Below are 9,615 nucleotides of genomic sequence, written 5' to 3' on the forward strand. Positions count from 1 at the left end.
TAAATAAGATAATATACACAAAGTTGTTGAGTATAGTGTTTATAATATTAGTAAGTGGTGTCAAATATCGAATATTAGTGATACCAAATTATTAAATATTAGATATATCAAGATAAACTCTCAGATATATTTCATTAAAGAAACTCAGTTTCAGAGAAGTCAGTTAGCAAGTTAACCAAGAATAGAGTGTTTTCCCAGTTTTTGAAATGATAGGCAAATAGCCCTTTGGCTGTCTGAGCTGCACTATGACAGTAGGTAAGAGCAAGCACTTTATGAAAGGCTGCAAAAAGGTTGCCAAGAAGAAAGTGGCTAATCCATTTTCTAGAAATATAGTATGATGTGAAAGCACCAGCTGTGTTCAATATAAGAAATAAAAACACTAGTCTAGAGCACTCAAGGAATGAAAATTGCATTTGATGGCCTCAAGGGTGGAGTTTTTGAGTAAGCCCTGCTGATCTGCAGCACGATGAAGTTGCATTTAGAAAATCCAAGCTAATTACTGAAGATGTTCAGGGCAAAAATTGCCTGACTAACTTCCATGGCATGGATTTTACCAGTGACATAATGTGCTCCATGATCAAAAATGGCAGACTGAGGTTGAAGCCCATGTTGATGTCAAGACTACCAATGGTTATTTTCTCTATCTATTCTGTTGTTGGTTTTACTAAAAATCTCAATTATCAGGGGCGCTTAGGTGGCTCAATCAGTTAAGGATTGGACTCTTGATCTCAGCTCAGGTGTTGATTTCAGGGTCATGAGTTTGAGCCCCAAATTGGGCTCCACGCTGAGCTTGGAGCCTACTTTAAAAAACAAAAATGAAAATAAAGAAAACCTCAAATTATCAGATTTGGACCTCTCCCACTAAGCACCAACAGTTCTGCCAAATCCAGGGGAAGATGATGGAAATCATGACCTGAGAGGAGAAAACACATGATCTGAAAGAAGTGGTCAATAAACTGATTCCAGGCAGCACTGGAAAAGACATAGAAGAGGCTTGCCAATCTGCTTCTCCACTCCCTAATGTCTTTGTTTGAAAAGTGAAGATGCTGAAAACCCTGAGTTTGTATGGGGAAAACTCATGGGACTTCATGATAAAGGTGGCTGGTAGTTCTGAAAAAAACAACTTAGGATGAGACAGGTGCTGAAGTTAAACAAGCCGATAGATAAGAGCCACCAGTCCAAGAAGCTGTTTAAAATTCAGACTTTTAATGGCGACCAAAAGTCTTATTATGTTGAAGAAAAAGGCAAATGTCAGCTAAAAGCAGTAGTGCATTCCGTCTTAATAGCAGTCCTCTTCAAATAGCACGTGCAGAGTTGGCTTTTACTTTCTTCTCTTTTGCTTTTCTGTTTTCTCTAAATGTTGTACATTGAGCATTTATTCCTTTTATTAAAAAAAGGAAAGTATTTTTAAAAAATGAATGAGTTGGGGCACCTGGGTGGCTCAGTGGGTTAAAGGCCTCTGCCTTTGGCTCAGGTCATGATCTCAGGGTCCTGGAATCGAGCCCTGCTTCGGGCTCTCTGCTCAGCGGGGAGCCTGCTTCCCCCTCTCTCTCTCTCTGCCTGCCTCTCTGCCTACTTGTAATCTCTGTCTGTCAAATAAATAATAAAATCTTTTTAAAAAATGAATGAGTTCAATATCCAATTATCCTATGAACATGAATCCAAAAAAAAAAAAAAAAAAAGGCCAAGAGAATTAATCTGCCATTTTGGATTCCTTTTTGAGTTCCCAGTAGATGAAATTAATTTATGTTTGAATGAATCAATAAGTATTTAGTTGTCAGGACGTATTCTCAGTTTGTTGGAGTCCATAATTAAATGCATCCAGAAGTTGTATAAAAGGTCACTCCCTAAGAATAAAACTGGTAAGACTCCACATAAACCAGATGAAATTAACCACTAATAAGGAATCTTGTCAGTGTGATTAGAATGCCTAAGAAGCTATAAGAAAATAAATAGTATAGCCATGAAAGCTACAACATATCAATTTTATCCCCACCCATTCTCTTTTGATGTTTTAAAATTAGCATTTCAAAAGTTATGTGATTGGTTTTGTGTTAGTTATGTATAGCTGTGTAACAATTTACCCCAAACCTAGTGCCTCAAAACAACAAACATTTATTATCTCATCATTTCTGAGGATCAGGAATCCAGGTGCTGCTTAGCTGGGTGCCTCTGGCTCTCTTGAAATTACTGGGAGCATCTGCTTCCAGGCTCACTTATGTGGTTTTTGGCGGGATTCAGTTCCTTATGGTTTGTTGGACAGAGGACCTCAGTACCGTACGGGCTGTTGACTGGAGGTCTCTCCAAAGGCAGCACACAACACAATTGTCTTCCCTCAGATTCAATCATAGAACAAGAGGGAGAACTCAAGGGGCACCTAGCGGTTCTTTCGGTTAAGCCTCTGTCTTCAGACTCAGGTCATGATCTCAGGGTCCTGGGATTGAGTCCCCCGCCAGGCTTCTCGCTCAGCAGGGAGCCTACTTCTCCCTCACCCTCTGCCTGCCTCACCCTTTGCTTGTGCTCTCTCTCGCTCTCCCTATCAAATAAATAAATAAATAATGATAAAAACACACACACATATATATATATATATATTTTTTTTTTTAAAGGAAGAAATGAGTTCAATCTACAGAAAAAGGGAGAGGATAACAGGAAGGTATGAACACTACACTCTCATTGAAGGTCATCTCAAGGCTATCTACTGCAGAGATAAAAAGATAAAAACATTCATCAGAACTATTCTGCTTGCTATGATGTCATCACCTAGCTATATTCTGAACATAAGTTCGTATTGTACAGGACTTGCCTTTAAGGTGAGAAAGTAGATTAATAGCATACAAAGTTCCTCATTCTTCATCAAATTTGTAAATATTCTTTTTTTTTTAAAGATTTTTTATTTTTTTATTTATTCATGAGACACAGAGAGAGAGAGACAGAGAAGCATGCTCTCCAACGAGCAGAAAGCCTGATGCAGAACTCAATCCCAGGACCCTGCCTGGGATCACATGACCTGAGCCAAAGGCAGATAATTAACTGACTGAGCCACCCAGGCACCCTAAATTAGCAAATATTCTTAAACACTCGAATTTTGTCATTTGCCAGATTTAATGAGTTTGCTCAGTGTGTTTGAGTGTCCTTAACACTGGTCTGTACTGAAACAAAACTTATAACCAGGCCCAGGACTGTAGTCCTGTCTTGAGAGGGCCAGCATGAGCTACCAGGAGGCCTCCTTGTACAACAGGAATGGAAATACAAAATGTCTATGTAGGCCAGGTATGTAGCTCAAGTTAGGTTAAGTTACCTGGGTGTAAGCAAACTTAGAAATAAGAAACATTTCTCTCAACACAACATCAAATTCTGCAGTTACAACTCTATCAAAATATGTACCTATTTATCTTAAGAACTCGGTAACTTAATTTCTCAGTCTAATATCTGTATTCAGATCAATTAAAAAGATCATCTGATATACATTTTCAAAATTCTTGATCTATCTTTTCACATAAGGTAACATTTACTCTTTTACCATATAAGATGCTAGTTCGTAGGTTCCAGGGTTTAGGATATGAACACATCTTTTGAGGGGCAGTCATTCATCCCACAACAGGGGCATTGCCTGTAAAAAATTTTTAAATCATAGTAAACTGACTAAATGTCAGTCTACTTTTTATTATTACCACATGCATTCAATTTGAAGCAACGTTAGTGATAAAATTCTCCCCATGAGGGCAGACCACTCCCAATACCTCCCCAGCCCTGGGTGTGCCACTCTTGAAACACCAATATGAGCTATTCAACCTACCGTAACTTTTCAGGAACAAATACTGCACAAAACAATTTGGTGGATCATCAGTGGCCAGCCACACCCCCTAATTTTGGTAGGACCAACTCCTCCTTCTTGAAGAGTCAACTGAAGTAAATGTCACCTACTTAAGGCACATTTCCCTAAAAATCTAGATTTGAAGTAGCACCCTGCACTTATTTCCCATGTTCGTTTCATTCATGGCTCTTGCGACACTTTGTAGTTATTTTATTTGTAAGTTAAATTTTTTTCATCTCCTTTGTTAGTCTGGAAGCTCCAAGTCCTCTCTGCCTTATTCTTTGAGTTATCCCCAGAGCCTAACGCAGTGCTCAATAGGTGCTCTAGTAGGTGCTCAATATATGAGTCGTGTCTCTGCATTCTCCTCAGCTTGTGTGCTATCAGTAAAGTGTGCTTGCCACACATTGAACAAATTATTCTTTCTTCATCTCACATCCATTACGAAAAAAGAAATGGCCACTTGTCTAAGACTGGTGACATAGAGAACTATTTATCTCCGTAATTCAGAAACAGCTGCAGCGTCATGGATCTTAGTGGCGTTTTTCTCCTCTTCCAAACTCTAATTCAGGCGTGATTAGGAATGGTTTATTCTGAAAATTCACAGTTATCCTAAGACTGAATCACAAAATAATATATTAATAGAGCATTAACATTAACAAGGGGACCTATACATTTTGGGACACCACACCAGAAATGACAAGAATCCAGTCAGTACCCCAAACTTCTCAAGCTCCAAAGATAAAGCATCAATTTCCTCTTCAAACCACTTGCTCCTCTTCATCTCCTTCAGTATTTCTTTCAGCAGCCCAGCTATTCACCTGGTCAGTTCTCCAGACTTAATTTTCAGCTCTCTTTTCTTCTCTCTTCACACGGTCTTCCTAGGAGATCTCACCCATCTCTAAGACTAAACTACTATCCCTCCGGCATTATTCCTTACGTCTGTCCCCAGCCCTCTCCTCTGAGCTCAGACTCACAACTGTTAATTTGTTATACCTATACCTTCTTCCTTCAAATTTATCATGGCTGAAAAGCAAACTCTTACTTTTTCTTCCAAACCCCTTTCTCTCTGACCTTCTCCAGCTATAAGGACACTGCCATTCACCAGTGGCTTAATCCAGAAACCAGGCATCTTCTTTGACTCCTCTCTTTTTCTCATCTTCTATAGTTTATTCACAAGTCCCATCAGCTTGACTTACAAATATATTTGAACCGCATTTACTTCTTTCTATCTCCACTACTTCCTAGTCGAAGCTACTGGTCACTCTACTTTTGTTCTTAGCAAAATAGGTGGGGTAACCTTAAAATATAAATCCTATCATGGCGTTTCTTTCTCTCCAGACTCATGTTAATGTCACCATCATGTTACACCAACCATTGTGCCTTTCACTTCTTTACACAAGTCAAGAACCTTAGCACATTCTGTTTGTTCTGGTGTAATATTTCTCCTCCAGCTTTTCCCATAGCAGCTTCCTTCTCTTTCTAAAACTTAATGTCAGTGTCACTTCAAAGACTCCCTTCCTGCCCTATGTAAGCAGATCTTTCCTCTTCTGTTTTTATTTGTGTTTCTGTATCCCATACATTTCCTTCGTGACATCTTACCCAAATTAAAATATTTGATTAGGGCGCCTGGGTGGCTCAGTCGGTTGAGCATCTGCTTTCAGCTCAGGCCATGATCCCAGGGTCCTGGAATCCAGTCCTCTGTCAGGCTCCTTGCTCAGCAGGGAATCTGCTTCTCCCTCTCCTTCGACTCCTCTCCCCCCACCCCCTGCTCCCCCCCCCTCTCTCATGCTCTCTCTATCTCTCCAATAAATCACAAATAATAAAAATCTTTAGGAAGTAAAATAAAATAATTGATTAGTATTCCCCATTAGATGTGAAGCTACATGAGGGCAGGAACTATGTCTTGTTTCCTGATGTATCTCTAGTTCCCAATGCAATGTCTGGTACATGGGAGGGGATTCATCAACTGTTGAACAAATCAAGGTACCCTGTTCTGTGTTGGCCGATGTGTTACAAGTGTAATTTGCACAACATTGCACAGAAGGGAGAAACTCTTATTTCTCCATTTCATGTCCATTACTTAAAAAAGAAAAAAAAAAAAAAGAAGTCATTTGTCTGAGACAAATGACATAGAGAGCCATTTATCTCCATAGTGCAGAAACAGCTGCAGCGTCACGGATCTTAGTAAAGACAGTATTTTTCCCCATGATTAGGAAAATTTCATACTGAATTTTATAAGAATTTCATAAAGAAGTTGAATCATAAAATACAGAAGGAATTCATTGCTGTGAAGAGGTAGAATCTGGGAAGTTTTCCCCTGGGGCAATAAGATCTTTGCTTCAAACTTCCAAGGTAACCGTACGGATGTTTCTTTTTGCACACTTTCAAATCACCCCCAAAGACAACAGGCACTACCTGTGCTGGCCAGAAGTACTAAAGTTGTTTATTAAGGCATGATTCATACCCAGAGGCTTTCACTTTCATGAAAAGCAGAGGCAAATTAATTTCAGATAAGCCGTGCATAGTAATTTGAAATAACAGAAAAGTGGGTCCACATTTACCACTCTTGTGGGTCTTACGCCACATGATCGCTTCCAAAACAGTGTTCCTTCCCAGCTACACTTCAGAAATGCTTTGCATATCTGGGCTTCAGAGCAGCCAGACCTCTTTTGCTATCCCTGCAACAGATATTCTTTGGGCTAGCTTGAAAGTGCCCAAAGCCATCGTAGCATTCAAACAATAACAAAAAATCCTCAGATTCCCTTAGTGTCTGTTTTGAACAGTTCAAAGAGCTCCACATTCCTTTTTTTCTGGTGCTTTCCCTGCAACACTATGACGTAAGAAGATCTGAGATTAGAGAACCTGACGTTCAGATCGTTTGTTCAAAGCCACAAGTGGAATTACCTATCACAATCAGATTCCATTCTCCTGACTCCCACATGGGGTTGGAGACCCTTTCTGAAACATTTCAAAACCACATATAATTATGAGTCTTAGGTATTTTTTTTTAATCGCCCTTTTAACATGGGGGAAATATGTTATTTTGTGGGTTTGGTTTTTTTTTTTTAAATAAAATGGCTTTGTGAGCACGGGCTTCTAAGTCACCTCATTCTAAATTTACATAGAAAAGATCAAAAGAAAAAACATAGAGGAAAAGCCTTCCACATACCAGAAACTTTGAGGAACTTCTGCTAGTTAGAATGTAAAAGGACTCAATTAGAAGGAAGGGCCAGTTCAAGATTCCATTTCAGTAAAATATATTATCACTCCAATAGAATTCCATGAGCATTCCCTTATTCAGGATTGAAGGCCAGGTGAAAGCAGGTGGAGAGACAGTCAAGGCATACACCCAGACCCATTTCAATCTTTAACAGAGCCCACTGCAATTCTTACTTAAAGATTAACCAAAATTGGACACACACAGAGACCTCTCTATGTTAAGACGAGCAAATGGAGAAAAACCACCGGTCTATATTCAAAGTTGCTTCATTTGGACTGCCCGGCGGACTCAGTCACTTGAGCTTGTGACTCTTGATCTCGGGATCATGAGATCAAGTCCCATGTTAGGGGTACAGTTTACTTTTAAAAAAAAACCATAAAGGGGCACCTGGGTGGCTCAGTTGTTAAGCCTCTGCCTTCAGTTCAGGTCATGATCCCAGGGTCCTGAGATCAAGCCCTGCATCCTGCTCTCTGCTGAGCAGGGAGTCTGCTTCCTCCTCTCTCTGCCTGCCTCTCTGACCACTTGTGATCTTCGTTTGTCAAATAAATTTTAAAAATCTTAAAAAAAAAAGTATGAGTTCTTGAAAAATCAGAACAAAAGTGGGTGATACATAGAGCAGATTTAGGAAATCCAATCAACAAAAATGTAAGCATTTAATTCCCTAATGATGTTTCCCCACTACCAAAAACAGTGCCTAGCACAAAGTAGTTCTAAATCTTTGTTGAATAAGTGTCTAAAATGACTCTCATAAGAGAAAATAAATAATGTGGAAAAAAAAATTCTTTTTCCAATAAGAATAATCAAGGTGGGAAAGGCCAGATTGCATGAACTAAAACCAAGCAGAGAGAGGTGGACCATGGGAGGGAAAGAATGAGGATAAAGAATGAAGGGAGGGGTAACTGGCTGTCTCAGTGAGTAGAGCATGCGACTCCCAATCTCAGAGTCATGAGTTCAAGGCCTGTGCTGAGTGTAGATCTTACTTTAAATAAATAAATAATAATGAGGGGAAATAAAAGTGTGCTAAATACCACAACTTGCCCTGGAGAAATCAAGGGCTATTATTTCATTGTGATATTGAAAAGAAAGTCTTTTTCTTTCTTTCTTTCTTTTTTTAATATTTTATTTATTTATTTGAGAGAGAGACAGTGAGAGAGAGTATGAGTGAGGAGAAGGTCAGAGAGAGAAGCAGGCCCCCCATGGAGCTGGGAGCCCGATGCGGGACTCGATCCCGGGACTCCAGGATCATGACCTGAGCCGAAGGCAGTCGCCCAACCAACTGAGCCACCCAGGTGCCCAGAAAGTCTTTTTCTTTAATTCAAAGGTAGGCAATTTTATTTTAAAGATTTTATTTATTTAATTGAGAGAGAGAGAGCACAGAGGGAGAGTGAGAGGCAGAAGCATACTGTCTGCTGAGTAGAGAGCTGGATGCAGGGCTTGATCTCAGGACCCTGAGATCATAACATGAGCCAAACGCAGACACTTAACCAACTGAGCCACAGGCACCCAAGGTAAGCAATTTTAGAGTAAAAATAGGATATATGGGCCAGCACCTGGGTGGCTCAGCTGAGCGTCTGCCTTCTGCTCAGTTCATGATCTCAGGGTCCTGGGATCAAGCCCCACATCAGGCTCTGCCCTCAGCGAAAATCTGTTTCTTCCTCTCATTCTCCCTCTGTGCTTTCTCGTTTTCTCTCTCTCTCTCTCAAGTAAATAAATAAAAATCTTTTTTTAAAAAGTCTTCTTAAAAAAAAAACAGGATATATAACTTCCAAAGCATTAAACAGGATATATATTTCTTAAGATTTTATTTATTTGTTTAACAGAGAGAGAGAGAGCAAGCACAAGAAGGGGAGTGGCAGAGGGAGAGGGAGAAGCAAGCTCCCCACCAAGCAGGGAGCCCCATGTAGGGCTCGATCCCGGGACCCTGGAATCAGGACCTGAGCTGAAAGCAGCTGCTTAACTGACTGAGCCACCCAGGTGCCCTATTAAATAGGATTTAAAAAGCAAAGAATACATAGTTCATGTAGTAATAGACAAGAAAAGAGAAAACTATGTAGAATATGAAAAAAAGATTAAGAAAATAAGATGACAGAAAGTCTGAAAGATCAGAGTGTTTACCAAATCTCTTTTACCAAAGCAGTGTATGATAAACAGTATTTCATTCACTTATTATTTCAAATCTTATGGAATATCATAAAGCCATTAAATTAGGTTAGTAAAGGATATGAAATGTTATAGAAAACATATTCTACAAGATTATTTTTCCAATAATAAGAATTATATCTATAGTCATTCCAGTTTGATTGAAGATATAGAAATGGACAGGCAGTCCTATAGCATAATGGCTGATTATAGACTTTAGAACTGGATCTAGATTTGTGTCTCATATCTACCATTTACCAACTAATGACCTCAGGCCAACAAATTAACACTGTCATCCTCAATTTGCTCACCTGTAAAGTGAGAATGATAATATCTTCTCAGAGAGCTACTGAGAAGATTATAAGAGACAATATGCATGAAAAGAAAACCAAAGTATCTGGCATACTCAGTAAATGATAACTATTATATATGTGTGTGT

General features: G+C 39.4%; 1 pseudogene; it reads left to right on the plus strand.

Annotated features, from left to right (window-relative positions):
* Positions 1 to 209: 209 nt before the first annotated feature.
* LOC123389179 lies at positions 210 to 1,194 on the plus strand (annotated as a pseudogene).
* The last annotated feature ends 8,421 nt before the right edge of the window (positions 1,195 to 9,615 follow it).

The sequence above is a fragment of the Mustela putorius genome, unplaced genomic scaffold (assembly GCF_011764305.1).
Source record: "Mustela putorius furo isolate JIRA1106 unplaced genomic scaffold, ASM1176430v1.1 tig00003962_pilon_pilon_pilon, whole genome shotgun sequence".
Taxonomy (NCBI): domain Eukaryota; kingdom Metazoa; phylum Chordata; class Mammalia; order Carnivora; family Mustelidae; genus Mustela; species Mustela putorius.